At 45.4% G+C, this 17,373-nt stretch overlaps 1 long non-coding RNA gene across 1 annotated transcript; it reads left to right on the forward strand.

Moving 5' to 3' along the window:
• LOC106505424 lies at window positions 861-15,487 on the forward strand. Its single transcript, XR_002337100.1, has 3 exons — window positions 861-890; window positions 3,000-3,089; window positions 14,599-15,487. It is a non-coding gene; the product is annotated as an uncharacterized LOC106505424 (long non-coding RNA).

Below are 17,373 nucleotides of genomic sequence, written 5' to 3' on the forward strand. Positions count from 1 at the left end.
TGCCAAATCCAAAAAGTCCCAGGCAAACCAGGAGAATTAGTCACCATGGGCCAAGGATAATGTAGGCTCTGGAGACTGGATTCAGTTTTTTTTGGTTTTTTGGGTTTTTTACTTTTTTTTAGGGCCAAATCTGCTACATATGGAAGTTCCCAGGCTAGGAGTTGAATTGAAGCTGCAGCCGCCAGCCTACGCCACAGCCACAGCCACAGCTACGCAGGATCCTTAACCCAAGGACCAAGGCCAGAGATCAAATCCGCATCCTCATGCATATTGGTCCGGTTGGTTACTACTGAGCCACGACGGGAACTCCTGGATTCAAATTTTGATCCTGTCATCTCCTAGCTCCGTCATCTTGGACAAGTTACTTAAGTTATCTGAGCCTCAGTTTTCTCATCTGTGGAATGGAGATAATCAAAGTACTTACATAGGATTGTTGTGAGGATGAAATGAGTTAATGAATGTAAACAGCTCAGGATAGTACCTGGCACACAGTATGATACGTTTGATAATGGAATATATGTCATAGTGTATGCCACCTGCTATTAGTAATTCAAAGTTGTGTAATATCAAAGCATAATCCAAGTGTACAATAAAATCTCTGTTGACCAGACAGACACAATCTACCCTGGAGCATTAACGGAATTTTGTTTCAGCACTTCCCTTCTTTTTTTTTTTTTTTTTTTTTTTTTTTGTCTTTTCTAGGGCCGCTCCCTCGGCCTCCAGTCTAGGGGTCTAATCGGAGCTGTTGCTGCCTTGCTGCCAGCCTACGCCAGAGCCACAGCAATGTGGGATCCAAGCCGCGTCTGTGGCCTACACCACAGCTCACGGCAATGCCAGATCCTTGACCCACTGAGCAAGGCCAGGGATCAAACCTGCAACCTCATGGTTGGGTAAGTCGGATTCGTTAACCACTGAGCCATGACGGGAACTCCTCAGTACTTCCCTTCTAACTGAAATGTACAAAAGCAGAACCAGCTAATATTTTGTTCTCCCCAAATAAAATAAAGTCCAGGCCTAGACTTTGGTGCAGAATTGGTTTTAGCCCAAATCATCTGCACATATTTGCTGTATATGCCTATCATTGCTGGCCAGGAGTTACCATTTCAGCAGAAATGATCCTAAATCAAGAAACATGCAGGAAGTTCTTGTTGTGGTTCAGTGGGTTAAGAACCCAACATAGCCTCCACGAGGATGTGGGTTCAATCCCTGGCCTCACTCAGTGAGTTAAGGACCTGGCATTGCCACAAGCTGTGACGTGAGTCACAGATATAGCTCAGGTTAGCGCCCTAGCCAGGGAACTTCCATATGCCACAGGTTCAGTCTTGGGAAAAAAATAAAAGATGCAAAATTTTGGAGTTCCCTTGTGGCCTAAGGGTGAAAGATCCAGCATTGTCACAGCCGTGGTTCAGGTTTGATCCCTGGCCTGGGAACTTCTGCATGCCGCGAGAGCGGCCAAAAAAAAAGATGCAGGATTTTAAGTGATAATAATCTATTGGACAGACTTTCTCTACTGAGACACAACATATGTGAAAGTCCCTAACATAGTGCCGGGCACACAGTAGGTGATCAATAGATATATAAGCTAAATGTTTTCGTGGAAACCATGCCATGATTCTGGAATGATGGAAAGAGTCCTACCACAACCTCCATCTATCTGTGCATCAGAACTTCCCGCCTTTTTCCAAAGAGGGTGTTGTTTGTAATTCAGACACATCTGTTTGTGAAAAAACATGATCCCCTGTTGATTCATTAAGCAAATGCCTATTGAGAACGCTTTAAGTGTCGAGCAGTCATGCAGGTACTGATGATAGACAGAAATGTCACTGGCTTCCTAGAGCTTCTAATCTAGACAGAGAGACAGCTGCCAAATAAGCAAATAGATAAATAAACAGGATAATGTTTGATAGGAATAGGGCTATGGGAAATATAAAGCCAGGTGAATAATTCATTCATTTTTCACTTAAACAAGATATATGAGCCTCTACAACCAACCAGGTACTGTGCTGGGTGCTGGAGATAAATCAATGAGCAAAACCTCACTGAGGGATCCCTGCCCACTTGACCTTGCATTCCAGCTCCTAGAGGTGGTAGAGGGTGTGGGGGTAGAGGAAGGGACCCTATTTTAGAAGCAGTGATCAAGGGAAGCCTCCTCAAGGAAGACTTTGAGCTGAAAGAGCCATCTCTCAAGAACCTGACAGGAAGAACAGCAGGTGCAAAGGCCCTGAGGCTGGAAAGTGGCTTCCAGGAACAGAAAGGAGGCCAATGGAGCAAAGTAGGAAGGAACTGACACTGTGGAAAAATCCACAGATTCTCAAACTTCCAAACTATAGCTGGGCGGAGGAGTCCTGGCACACTGGGCCTGGGAGTGGGAGTGGGAGACGCGAAGGTTGGCATTTCCTTCTTCTGCCTATTCATTTTTCCTGTGCCTGGGACACAATCCTGAAAAGAACATGTCCCAGCTTGCTTTCTTTTTTGGACATCCCCTCGGCATATGGAAGTTCCCAGGCCAGGAATCAAACCCGCACCATTTCAGTAATCAAAGCCACAGCAGTGACAGGGCCAGATCCCTAACCTGCTGAGCCACAAGGGAACTCCCCCAGCTTTCTTTCTAATTCAAAACTCCCAAGGAAGTGAGAGTACAGGAGAGGAAACACTGATGCCCCACCACCCACCAGGCCAGGACCCAAATTTTGGAGGCTTCCTCTGCTGCATGCATTTCCACTCCTTTGCTGGAGGGAGTGGAGGCTCTCAGGGCAAAGTGCTCTACTGGTTATAACTGGATTCACACCCCCCTCCAGCCCCACCCCCATTCCAAATCCAGGAGCCAGCCACGTCTCACTTCCCTGCTCTGTTAGAGCTTAGAATTTATCTGCCCCCAGGTGCAAAACAATGTGAGATACTCTGTGTTTTGATCTGCTTTGCTTAGTTCTGTTTGTTTTCTCCCACCCAAAGCAGCAGAGACAAACCCACTTTCATTCTTGTGTATTTCCCACCTCTAGGTGTGAAGCTGTCAGACCCAACAACTGGCAAAGAAAGCCATCTCTGCAAGGGCAGCCTCTCTGCAAAGGTGTAACAGGATGCTTTTGAAGGTAATTGACACTGGAAGTAGATGTTGGAAGTTATTCTTCATTTGCAGCTCACTGGCATTTCACACCCTGACAAAACTCAGTGGTCCTCTTGGTAAGGGGCCAGATCAGTGCTGCTTTTTGTATCTCTCTCTTTCTCTCTCTCTCTCATTCACACACACTCACTGTGATTTGCCACTTTTCCTTTTACTTCAGAGGAAAAAAGAATTCAGAGCCTTAAACCCTGGCAGCAGAGACCGGGTGTGTCAGGACCTTCACTTCCACAGTCCTGACACTCATTGTGGTGAAGATTGAACCAGCCTCCCTCGCCCCAGGGCTCAGCACTTCCTCTGCTCCCCAGCCTGTTCTGGGAAGGCTCTCCTTTATCTACCTGGAGAGCTGAGAAATTGGCTGTCTTGCTTGCTTTCCTGAACAGAGAACTTTATCATAATTACACTGATGAAGTTGCAAAGAATTTCTGTTTTTATCATGTCACCAATTTAAAAAGGTCAATGCAGGAGTTCCCATTGTGGCTCAGTGGTTAACGAATCCGACTAGGAGCCATGAGGTTGCAGGTTCGATCCCTGGCCTTTCTCAGTGGGTTAAGGATCTGGTGTTGCTGTGAGCTATGGTGTAGTTTGCAGAGGCGGCTTGGATCCCGCGTTGCTGTGGTTCTGGCATAGGCCGGCGGCTACAGCTCTGGTTCGACCCCTAGCCTGGGAACCTCCATGCCTCCGCGGGAGCAGCCCTAGAAATGGCAAAAAGACAAAAACAAAAACAAAAACAAAAGGTCAGTGCATACTTAATCCACTATAGAAATGAAAAATAAACTTACATTATATTTGTTCTCAGTTTTTTCCCTTCTTAGCTTTTCTCCTGTTTTTCATATGGCTTGCTTGCTAGCTTGCTTGCTTGCTCTTCTTTTTTGTCTTTTTAGGGCCACACCTGCAGCATATGGAGGTTCCCAGGCTAGGGGTCCAATCAGAGCTGTAGCTGCTGGCCTACCCCACAGCCACAGCAACGCCAGATTCAAGCTGTGTCTGAAATCTACACCACAGCTCATGACAATGCCGGATCCTTAACCCACTGAGTGAGCCCAGGGATTGAACCCCAGTCCTCATGGATACTAGTTTGGGATCCTTACTGCTGAGCCATGACAGGAACTCCTGGCTTTGTTTCTTAAATGACAAGAGTGCTCATCCATTACAGATCAAGAGGTGCTAAGGTGAGAACTTGGAAGAAGCCCAGTCTTAGGTTGGGCATTCACCTCTTTAGAAATGCAGTTTTCTAGAGGCTGGTAGAGTCGATATTGTCTGTCTGATGAGCAATCTTGGAAAGAGTTTTCTAGATGGAGAAATGGGAAAGTCAAGGGGACAGAGACCCCCGTTCCCAGCCCTGGGAGGAGCAGTGGGGGCAGCAAGGGGTGTCTTAGAGAGGCTTGACCAGTTCCTGTGACCAACCAGCCCTGCTCCGTGGCTTTGATGGTGACTGGGCTTTGTTTGCTTGTTCGTTTTTTGCTTTTTAGGGCCATGCCCACGGCATATGGAGGTTCCCAGGCTAGGGGTCCAATCAGAGCTATAGCTGCCAGCCTACACTACAGCCACAGCAACATCAGATCCGAGTTGTGTCTGTGACCTACCCCACAGCTCACGGCAATGCCAGATCCTTAACCCACTGAGCAAGGCCAGGGATCAAACCCACAACCTCATGGTTTCTAGTCGGATTCCTTTCTGATGCGCCACGACGGAAACTCCCTGTTTGTTTGTTTTTTGGCTGAGCTGCCTATGCAGAAGTTCCAGGACCAGGGATAGAACCTGTGCCACAGAAGTGACCTGAGCCATAGCAAGAACAATACCAGATCCTTAACCTGCTAAAAGCTGCCAGAAACTCCGGGACTGTTGATTGATATTGACTATTTCCAATTTTTTCTAAAGGGCAAGCCCCCACTCCTACTCTCTCTGTGGTCACCCTTTAAGCCATCCTAGATAGAAATTTTGAAGCCATGCTGGTAAACGAAAATAAAAACAAAAACTCAGAAACCACTCAAGACCCTCTGCGGTACACACTCTCAACATCAAAATATTTCATATTTATAGAACACAATTTCCACACTCTTTTCCTCATAAATTATTGATTCCAATTTCATGAAAAATACTTGAGGTAATAGGTAGGGGGTTATGAGCCCCTTTTTACTGCAGCGGAAACTGATGCTCAGAGAAGTTAAGTAATTTGTCCAAGGTCACCCAGCCAATATACAGTAAGTGGTGAAATCAGGACCCAGATCCAATCACGCAGATTCAAAAGGCTTAACACTGTAGCCGTCTGCTCCGTGGCATCTCAGAGGCACCCAGATCTAGGTGGTTGGCAAACAGAGACCGCAGGTGCTTAGGCTGCTAGGGAAGACGTGTAACAGGCATTCCCACCAGAGGTGGCCGACAGAGCGTGTGCTCAGTGACAGCCTGGTTACAGTGATTAAATCATCCTGTGATGGTGACAGATTGGAAGATTGGGAGGCAGGTGGACTATGAACCCAAAAGCACCTCTGGGACAGTCTAACCAATGGGAGCCATCCATCACCAGGAGCTGGCAGGGCCCATGGGCTCCTCCAGCATCTCCGGGGACAAGACGGCCAGGGCCCTGATGAGCCAGATGTTATCCATGGCCATTTGCATCTAAAATTCCTCATTTCGTGGCATGAATTGATGGAGGAGGCATAAAGGGGTGGTATAATGGGGCTGGCACTTTTAATTCCTTTCTGACCCCCATTTAGGGTGGCGTCAAGGGAGAAGTTCCCCAAAGATTAAATGACTTTAGGTGATGAGCAGGAATACAATTACACAACTCAGCCAAAAAGTGTCAGAGGCCTGTGGAGGGCAATTTGGCAGACTCTCAGGTTTTTAAACGAATGAATTTATCCTACGAATATATTCTCTCATGGGCCAAATGAAGCATTCACAAAGACATTCACTGTAGCACTGGTCCATGTATTGAACAAATAAATATTAAGCACTGTAGATACAGCAGGAAACATGCCAAGGGAGCTGCCCTCCTGAGATTTCATTCCAGATAGAAAACAGTTATTCATTCATCCAATAAATCTTCACCGAGCCCCTACTTTATGCTAGGCGTTGTTCTAAGATAGGATGGACAAATAAAATACAGGCCACCCAGTTAAATTTGAATTTCAAATACACACAGTATTTTTTTTAGTGTAACTATGTCCCAAATGTCCTGCACTCTTGGGACATAAGTATGAGACATACTAAAAAAATTATTCACTGTTCATCTAAAATTGAAATTTAACTGGAAAGCCTGCACCTCAACATGCTAATTCTGGCAACCGTAGTCTAAGAACATTGGTTTTTTTTTTTTTTTTTCTTTTTAGGGCTGCACCTGCAGCATAAGGAGGTTCTCAGGCAAAGGGTAGAATTGGAGCTGTAGCCACCGGCCTACACCACAGCCATAGCAACACAGGGTCTGAACCGTGTCTGCGACCTACACCACAGCTCAGGGCAATGGCAGATCCTTAACCTGCTGAGCGAGGCCAGGGATCGAACCTGAGTCCTCATGGGTACTAGTCGCATGTGTTAACCGCTGAGACACTATGGGAACTCCTAAGAACATTGTTTATAGGAGCAAAGGTTCAGAAATAACCTAAGTGTCCATCAACAGGGGACCTGTTAAGTAAAATTAGAGAAAATCCAAACAATAGGAAATCATTACAAAAAAATAATAAGGTAGAGCTGTATGATGATTTGGAATTTTTTCCAAGATACGCAGTGAGTGAAAAGAGGAAAGCTCAAAATAGTGTACGAGTTATCCTACCATCTGGTAAAGAAAAAGAAATATGGAGATAAGTACATGTATGTTCCTCAAAGCATAGACTCTCTTGGGAAGGTGCCCAGAGATGGGTAACTGTTTGCTTCTGCAGGAGAACAAAAAAATGAGGGGGAAACAAGTGTACCTCTTCTGTACCTTTTGAATTTTGAAATAGACCCATAAATTTCTTATTTTTAAGCAAATTCCTTTTCTGTGTCTGTGTTTTAAGACATCTTGGCTGGTAGAGTTGTAAGATTCCCTTTCGGCTGGGGGCGAAGGACAAAAAAAATAGCTTTATTGCTCCAGGCAGAGGAGGCCACAGCAGGAGTGCCCATTGTGGCTCAGAGGGTTACAAACCCGACTGGTATTCATGATGATATGGGTTCGATCCCTGGCCTTGCTCAGTGGGTTAAGGATCCAGCATTGCCATGAGCTGTGGTGTAAGTCCCAGACGCGGCTCAGATCCCGCATTGCTGTGGCTGTAGTGGAGGCCGCAGCCGCAGCTCCGATTTGACCCCTAGCCTTGGAAATTCCATATACCGCAGGTGCAGCTCTAAAAAGCAAAAAAAAAAAAAAAAAAAAAAGAAAAGAAAATTTAAAAAAAATTGTAAAAAGAGGCCACAGCAGGCTAATGCCCTATGCCCTCTAGGGCCGTCAGATTCTTGTAATGAGTCTCCATGACCTCCCTAAGGGTCTTCCACAATCAAGATTTCAGATGGTCCTGGAGGCAGGAGAAAGGACAGAATGACCTTGGAGGGTCACTCATGTTCAACATCAAGAACCAAGATACACACACAAGACCGGATATATAATTTTCAGGGCTCAGTACAAAATGGTGACCCTTTGATCATAAATTACTGTGAATTCCAAAAACAGTAACAGCAGAGCATTCACTCCAGCATGGGCTGCCTAGTCAGGCAGAAAGGAGCAGTTTCACTACAAGACATCCCAGCTCTGCAAAGGAGAGAAAACCCAGGGTTGCTGGCTGCTGGTGGGTTTCCTAGAATAAGGACACCCGGGGAACCTAATTCCACATACGGCCATTTTCCACACTCACCACTGCTCTGGTCATGAGCTCAGAAGAGAAACCAAAGCAATAAAATAAACATAAATCAGAGGGATCCAAGGGTCAGTGTGGCAGGCGGGACATTAAAATTCAGACAGCTTTAGGATCCTCCCGGACAAATGACACAAATTGCTGTCAGAGGTGTCCCAAAGTTCATACAAAATATGCCTCCTGGCTCATTTAACTCCCATTTCCCAGCAGTAAATTACTAACTGAACAAGCTCGAGCTGATCCAGCTGTTGTCCCATCATAGGCCTGACATCCACAAAGAAAAAGGCTCAATAGTTTGTACTGAAAGTGACCCAGCACTAAATTCATCTCTCCCTGAGCACCAGCACCAGCCGCAGGAGAAGAATCCTTGATACAGCGTCCTGCCTCCCTTTGGAACTGGGTGCAGAGTCCCCGTTGAGCCCCCACTGAGTCCCCACTGTTACTTAATGTAACAGTTTGCATCTACTAACCCCAAACTCCAAGTCCATACCACTCCCTCCCCAAGTCCGAATGTCTTTAATGCTTGAATGGATAAACTGAAATCCATCTACACAATGGAATATTACTCAGCAATAAAAAGAACCAATGTTTGGTACACACAACCTAGATGAATCTCAAAGGCATTTATGCTGAGTGAAAGAAGCCAGTCTCAAAAAATTTCATGCTATAGAGTTCACACTGCGGCACATCGGGTTAAAGATCTGGCACTGCTGCAGCTGTGGCATAGGTCACAGCAGCAGCTCAGATTTGATCCCTGGCCTGGGACCTTCCACATGCCATGCGTGTGCGCCCCCCCCCCGAAAAATTATGTGCTATATGATGCCATTTATATGACATTCTCAAATGATAAACCTGTAGGGAGAGAGAACAGATCAGTGACTGCAAAGGGTTAGGTGTGGGTCGGGGTGGAATAAAGGGATGGCATAGAGAGATTTTTGGATGATGGAACAATCCTGTGTCCTGGTTATGGTAGTGGTTTTATAAATCTGTGTATGTTGAAATTCATAATACTAGTCACTAGGATGGCTGTAATCAAAATGACAAGTAATAAAAACTGTTCGTGAGGATGCAGAGGAATTGGAACTCTCATACATTGCTGGTGGGAATGTCAAAGGGTTCAACCACTTTGGAAAACAGTCCGGCAGTTCAGAAAGTTAAACACAGAGTTGCCGTTTGATCCAGTAATTCAACCCTTAGATATATGCGCAAGAGAATATGTCCATACAAAAATATGTATGCAAATGTTCATAGCAGTATTATCCTTTTTTGGGAGGGAGAGACTGTTCCCGAGGCATGTGGAAGTTCCTGGGTTGGGGATTAAACCCACACCTCAGCAGTGACCTGAGCCACTGAAGAAACAACACCAGATCCTTAGCCCACTTGTGCCGCAGAGGGATCGCCAATATTCTTTTTTTTTTTTTCTTTTTCGGGCCACACCTGTGGCATATGAAAGTACCCAGGCTAGAGGTCAAATCAGAGCTGCAGCTGCCAGCCTACGCCACAGTCACGGCAACTTGGGGTCTGAGCAGCATCTGCGACCTACACCGCAGTTCATGGCTCAGCAGTTTAAGAACCCGATGAATATCCATGAGGATGCGGGTTTGATCCCTAGCCTCACCAGAACGCTGGATCCTTAACCCACTGAGGGAGGCTAGGGATCAAACCCGCATCCTCATGGATATCCATTGGGTTCTTTTTTTTTTTTTTTTTGCTATTTCTTGGGCCGCTCCCTCGGCACATGGAGGTTTCCCAGGCTAGGGGTCTAATCGGAGCCATCGCCACCGGCCTACGCCAGAGCCACAGCAACACAGGATCTGAGCTGAGTCTGCAACCTACGCCACAGCTCACGGCAATGCCAGATCGTTAACCCACTGAGCAAGGGCAAGGACTGAACCCGCAACCTCATAGTTCCTAGTCGGATTCGTTAACCACTGCGCCACGACGGGAACTCCTCCATTGGGTTCTTAAACCACTGAGCCACAACAGGAACTCCAATTCCATTTTTCTTAATAGCCCAAAAGTAGAAACAACCCAAATGTCCATCAGCTGATGAATGGATAAACAAAATGTACATCCATACAATGGAATATTAATCAGCCTTAAAAAAGAAATAAGGTACTGATACATGCTACAACATGGATGAATCCTAAAAGCATTATGTCAGTGAAATGAACCTGACACAAAAGGTTACATATTGCTTAATTCCATTTATATGAAAAGGCAAGAATAGACAAATACACAGAAAGTAAATTCCTATTTGCTAGGGGTTCAGGGGAGGAATAACTGCTAATGGGTATGGGGTTTCTTTGGGGAATGATGAAATGTTTAGGAACTTATGGTGATGGTTGAAGAGCTTTGCAAATACACTAAAAGCCACTTAATTGCGCACTTTAAAAGGGTGAATTTTGCAGTTCCTTGGTGGCACAAGTTAAGAATCTGGCTCAAGTTGCTGCCGTGGTGAGGTTTGGTCTCTGGCCCAGGAACGTCACATGCCATGAGCACAACAACAACAAAAAAAGGTGAATTTTATGGTATGTGAATTATATTGACAAAAAAAATCATAGAACTCTACATCCACAGAAAAAAATAAACGTAGGGTTCCCTGGTGGTACCAAAATGTACCAATTAATTGATTGATGAAACATCAAATTTAATACAATTAATTATTATCCCTTGAGGGGAGGAACAAAGTTCTAATCTGCTGTGTTTCAACCAAAGTGTCTTACACACTAAATACTTTGGACGGTCGTTCCCACACTTGGCCACACATTGGAACCACCTGGGGGGGGTGGGGGGGTCTTTAAAAACTTGTGATGCCTGGGGAGTTCCTGTCGTGGCGCGGTGGAAATGAATCTGACTAGTAACCATGAGGTTGTGGGTTCGATCCCTGGCCTCAATCAGTGGGTTAAGGATCTGGTGTTGCCAGGAGCTATGGTGTATGTCGCAGACGCAGCTCAGATCCTGAGTTGCTGTGGCTATCGTGTAGGCCAGCAGCTGTAGCTCTGATTCCACCCCTAGCCTGGGAACCTCCATATGCCACTGGTAAGGCCCTAAAAAAAAAAAAAAAAAAAAAAAAAAAAAAAAAAAGGAACAGAAAAAAAATCGTAGGAAAAAAAAAACCAACTTGTGATGCCTGGCAGCCACCCCGGGACATTCTGGTTTTATTGGTTTGGGGTACAATCTGGTTATTGAGAGTTTTTAAAGCTTCCCAAGAGATTCTAACATGCAGCAAAATTTGAGAACCCCTGGCTTAGGAAAAAACTAAGGAACAGCCATTCTTGGGAGCCAAAAGCCAGCCCTCTCCCCAACTTCACCTCAGAGCAGTCAGATCAGATTTGTCCTTGGCACAGAGAGAAGCTACAATCATCCCCGCTGTTCCCCATGCTGAACAGAAACAAATCAGAACATTCCTTCTGGTTCCTTCAGGGCCACTGCTCTCTCCACAAACACGTGGTTGAGGAGACCACCAGCAATTCGGAAGGAGGATCTGCGCTGCGACATCCTTCTCCTTCATCCTCCTCTGGCTCTCCCTGGCTGCCCCCTGTTTTTAGTGGGAAAGTGGAGGAGGAGGGAGAAGACCCCTTAATAAATACAGTCGCAGCAGGGTGTAGCAGGCTTTCTGAGTTAACCTTCCCAGGGACATTCATCTTTTCAAAGGCTCCCTGCAAAACAGGGCTGGATCTCTAGGGGTGGAATTTCAGATGCTACTAGCGGTGATTTTGAGGGAGCTCTCTGCCCTTGGCTTTTTGAGACACGTCCTGATTGCTCGGTCTGCCTATTTTCTTAGCACAGAGAATGAGATCCTAGCTAGCAGCATTCCATACACTTAATGACTGTGGTTTGAACTGAAGCCTCATTCAGTTGTGATTAGGTATTGTCAGTGGCGTTTATGGATTTTCTAAGCCAAGAAATCTCACGCTTAATTGAAAGCCCTTTTGTATTGTCCACTGTTGTTTCATGCAGGTTAAGTCTTTTCTCACTGCCTCTGTTATTAAGACTTGGTTGCAGATTACAAAAACCTACTCGGGTAAATTCAAGCAGCAAGGGAGTTTATAGAGTGTCCGTTGTGGTTCAGCGGCTAGTGAACCCAACTAGCACCCATGAGGACACAAGTTCGATCCCTGGCCTCACTCAGTGGGTTAAGGACCCGGCGTGACTGTGGCTATGGCCTAGGCTGACAGCTGTAGCTCTGATTCAACCCCTAGCCTGGGAACCTCCGTATGCTTCGGGTGCGGCCCTAAAAAGCCAAAAAAAAATTTTTTTTTTTAATTCTAAAAGGAGGGGGTTCCCTTCGTGGTGCAGCAGAAATGAATCTGACTAGCATCCATGAGGATGTGGGTTCGATCCCTGGCCTTGCTCAGTGGGTTAAGGATCTGGTGTTGCCATGAGCTGTGGCGTAGGTCACAGACTTGGCCCAGATCTCACATTGCTATGGCTGTGGGGTAGGCTGGAAACTGCAGCTCCGATTTGCCCTCTGGCCTGGAAACTTCCATATGCCACTGGTTTGGCCCTAAAAAGAAAAAAAAAGAAAAAAAAAAAGATCCTACATATATTAACTCATTTAATCCCCTGTGAGGTTATTCTTATATTATTTTTCTTATATTACTATTGCTATTCCCATTTTATAAGTGGGGAAACTGAGGTACCAGAAGATAAGCAACAGTTCCAAGGTCTTCCAGCTGGCATTTGAACTCAGGTAGTCTATTTCCAGAACATACATGTTTAACCACCACGCAGTGGTGCCCTTAGGAGTTGTGCAGTGGGCAACCTGTACACTCATATATGGACCAGATCAGTGTTTCTCAACAGAGGCACTATGAGCATTGTGGGCCAAAAAATTTGTTGTGCAGGACAGTCTCAACCCCATTTAAGAATTGCCGGGTGAAGTCAGCCATACAATGAGACACCAACATCCAATGCTTTCACTGACATGTGGAATCTGAAAAAAGGACAGACTGAACTTCTTTGCAGAACAGATGCTGACTCACAGACACTGAAAAACTTATGGTCTCTGGAGGAGACAGTTCGGGGGGTGGGGGGATGTGCTTGGGCTGTGGGATAGAAATCCTGTGAAATCAGATTGTTATGATCGTTATACAACTACAGATGTGATAAATTCATTTGAGTAATAAAAAATAAATACATAAAAAAAGATTACACAAAAAAATAAATTAAAAAATAAATGCCAGAAGTAGTAAACCAATTATTCATTGGGAAAATCAAAATGCCCCCAGGAAATTATCAGCCTCAGTTGAGAGCCACTGGGATAAATAGATACCCCAAAGTGTGTCTAGGGAGTTCCTTTCGTGGCTCAGAGGTTAGCAAACCTGACTAGGATCCACGAGAATTCGGGTTTGATCGGCGGCCTCACTCAGTGGGTTAAGGATCGGGTGTTGCCATGAGCTGTGCTGTAAGTCGTGGGCATGGCTCAGGTCTTTCGCTGCTATGGTTGTGGCTGTGGCTGGCAGTTGTAGCTCCAATTTTCCCTAGCCTGGAAACTTCCATATGCCATGGGTGCGGCCCTAAAAAGCAAAAACCAAAACCCAAACCAAAAAACCAAAGTGTGTCTACCTCTCTATTTTATGAGCCCCTTGATGCTATTCTCATGTATTTTCTTTTCCTCCTCCTCCTCCTCCTGCATTTGGCCTGAAGGTACCCAGTTTCTCACTCCAATGCCTCCCCAGAATTTAGATGAACATTCAAGTTTTATTGTCCTGGGATGATAGATATGAAAACAAGAGTCGTACATGGTAAATTCACTTCCAATAAGCTTTCACAAATGTACAGTAATTTTCAGTGTAGGAATTAGTAATTTCTATTATGCACAATAATTTTTTTTAATTTTGCAAAAGAGAAAAGTAGCCATAATCCTACCCTCTGCATAACTACTCTTAGTTTTGCATGTTACCTCCATTCCCTGTCTACACTTGCTCTCACAGTATTCACGATTATAATCAGTGTACCATCTGGGGTTCTGCTATTTTCACTGAACACTTAGAAATGTTTTCCATGTTGTTACATGGTCTTCATAATGAATGGTCTTTTTAAATCTGCATGGTGTTCCATTGCACAGCTCTCCTTTAAATTTTTTTTTTTTTTTTTTTTTTCAGAGATGCACCCTCAGCACATGGAAGTTGCCAGGCTAGGGGTCACATCGGAGCTGCAGCTGCCAGTCTATACAACAGCCACAGCAATGTGGGATCTGAGCCATATCTGCAACCTACACCACAACTCATAGCAATGCCAGATCCTTAACCCACTGAGCGACGCCAGGAATCGAATCCCTGTCCTCATGTATACTAGTCGGGTTCGTTACCACTGAGCACAAGGGGAACTCCTCCTTTAATTGTAAACACTCTCCCAGTTGTTAAATACTTAGCTAATTCATTTATTCATGCTTTCTTTTTTATTTTTGGCCACACCCAGGCATGCAGAAATTTCCGGGCCAGGGATCAAACCCGAGCCTTAACAGCAACCCAAGATGCTGCAGTGACAAAGCCAGATCTTTAACCCACTGTACCCAGAGAACTCAGTTAATTTCTTTTTTTTTTTTAAGATTTTTATTTATGTTTATTGGTTTTGGGTTTTTTGCTTTATCCGTAATGCTGCAGTAAATATTTTTATGCACGTAACTCTGATTCTGTTTCAATTATTCAGATCATTCCCAGAACCAGGATTATTGAGTCAATGGGTGTGGACTTCTTCATGGCTCTTGGCACACAGTTCCATATCACTTTCCCAGAGGTATGTACCAATATACAAAGTTTCCTGGCAGTCTACGTGTGCCCCAATTTCATTACAACGTAACCTGCCTTAAGGACTGTCGTTTTAAAAAGTGAGCCATCTACATATGTAAAATGGTGAGTTTTCAAGTTGGCTAAAATTTGTTTTTCTGTGAGTTCTGTGAGTATTTTGGTGCTGTTTATTACTTGTATTCCTCCTTACATTCATAGATTATATTTAGTGTCTAGAATGGGTATTATTATCTTCATTTTATACATCAAAACCCCAGTCAAAAGGGTTAGGGGAAGTTGTCCAAGTTCACGGAGTTGGTCACATTAGAAGGAAACTGTTTGACCCGCCTAGTCCAGTACTCTTTCCACCCCACCCCATAGCTCAGCCTGCCTTAGCTCAGACAGGCTCCGGGCTGAAATCAGCTTACAGGATGCAGCTCCCACCCAGGAGCAAAGGAGGGGTTGGCTCAAAAGGCCTCCCTCTGAGCTCTGTAGTTAATGCCCCTCTGGCTCCAAATTTTCAGCCCAGGTCTAAAGAGATATGTAGAGCAGCCCCCCAAAAGGATCTCAACACCTTAATCTCCTTCCCTGCCTCTTTTGGTCTGGGTCCTGTGGGATTTCACCTCTGATACATTCCCTAGAGTAGTGATTTCCAGACCTGGCTGCTTCCCCAAATCACTTGGGAGAACCCTTCCATTTCCCATGCCCTGATTCCTGGCCATGGAATCCGAATCTTCAGGGGTAGAGTTCCCATTGTGGATCAGCGGGCTGAGAACCCAACTAGTCTCCATGAGGATGTGGGTTCAGTCCTTGGCTTCACTCAGTGGGTTAAGGATCCAGCACTGTTGTAAGCTGCAGTGTAGGTCACAGTTGCAGCTCAGATCTGGTGTTGCTGTGGCTACGGTGTAGGTCTCAGCTGCAGCTCCAATTCCACCCCGACCTGAGAACTTCCATATGCTTTGGTTGCAGCCATAAGAGGAAAAAAACAAGTAAATAAAGAATCTCCAGGAGTTGCCTTCGTGGCGCAGTGATTAACGAATCCGACTAGGAAACATGAGGTTGTGAGTTCAATCCCTGGCCGCTCAGTGGGTTAAGGATCTGGCGTTGCCATGAGCTGTGGTGTAGGTTCCAGATGTGGGTCGGATCCCGAGTTTCTGTGGCTGTGGCATAGGCCGGTGGCTACAGCTCCAATTAGACCCCTAGCCTGGGAACCTCCTTATGCCACAGGAAGCGGCCCTAGAAAAGGCAAAAAGACAAAAAAAAAGAATATCCAGGGTTTGGGCCTTGAGGATCTATAGTTTTTAACCCCCTCCAGATAATTATGAGGCTCACCTAGGTTTAGAAACCACTGCCTTGTGGTCCATAAGACCCCAGAGGTGTTAGTTAAAAATACAGATTCTTGGCCACCTTAGGATTGGTGTAAGGCCTTGGAATTTGCACTGCAACAAGTATGCTATCCACAGACCACACAAAGGAGATGGAGAAAGGGCCTCTGCAGCCACCACTTTCCAATTTAATCAAAATGTAGACAAACCTCAATAAGAAAAGGCTCTTCCTTCTTCCCAGAAGAACCAGCTAAACTTCCTGTAAATCCGGTTGCCTCTCTAGATCCAAAGCATTAGCATAAAAACATCTGAGGGTGAAAGAAAAGAACAGCTCTTCTGCCCAAGAGAAAACCCCTCCCTCCCCAGCAGAAAGGGGGCCAAGGCGGGGACAGCAGTGGCAGGTGGTATTTATCTGCAATCACAGGCTATTCAGTAAACTCCCAACAGCCCCTTCAATGCAGATTGTTCATCAGTAACACCACTTAGCCTTTCTGGGAACCGATGGCAACACCTTAGGTCTTTTTTTCCCCCCTTTCTCAAATCAAACTCCTAAAGAGCCAGCAAAGCCAGGAAGCCACACAAAGACACCACATCCCATGTCAGAGGACAGGACATCACCTCAAGGGTGGACCACCAGCCCCTGGCCTCAACACTAAGTGTTGAGTTTGTTTGTGTAGGCAAAATCTCAAAGATGATTTCACAGAAGTTCCAGAATGGTAGAGAGAATATTTAACTTTAGACTTCTAATAATCTCCTTATCTTTCCGTGTTCCTTTTTTTTTTTTTTTTTAATTTTTTGGCCACGCCCAGAGCCAGGGATCCAATCCATGCCATAGCAGTAACAATGCCGGATCCTTAGCCCACTGAGCCACCAGGGAACTCCAATGTTCTCCTTATCTTACCGAACACTTACCTGTGAGCAGGAATCTGGGGTCCCATCCCAGACCAAGTCATTTGTTTTTCTAAGAGTTCTTACTGCAGGTTCACAGCTTGTCAAAAGCTGACAGCCTTGGAGACAAAGGCCAGGTAAAACCACAATGAAATGTTAAAAAGCATGAGCGTAGCACAGGGGTCCTCAACCATGTTGCACATCAGAATCACCTGGAGAGCTTGAAAAACACAGATGTTGTTGGAGTTTCCATTGTGGCTCAGCAGTAACGAACCCGACTAGTATCCATGAGGAGACAGGTTCGATCCCTGGCCTCACTCAGTGGTAGAGAATCCGGTGTTGCCAGGAGATGAGGTGTAGGTTGCAGACATGTCTCAGATCCTACGTTGCTGTGGCTGTGGTATAGGCCGGCAGCTGCAGCTCCAATTTGACCCCTAGCCTGGGAACTTCCAAATGCCCCAGGTTCAATCCTAGAAAAGACAAAG

Source organism: Sus scrofa, chromosome 12 (genome assembly GCF_000003025.6).
Source record: "Sus scrofa isolate TJ Tabasco breed Duroc chromosome 12, Sscrofa11.1, whole genome shotgun sequence".
NCBI lineage: Eukaryota > Metazoa > Chordata > Mammalia > Artiodactyla > Suidae > Sus > Sus scrofa.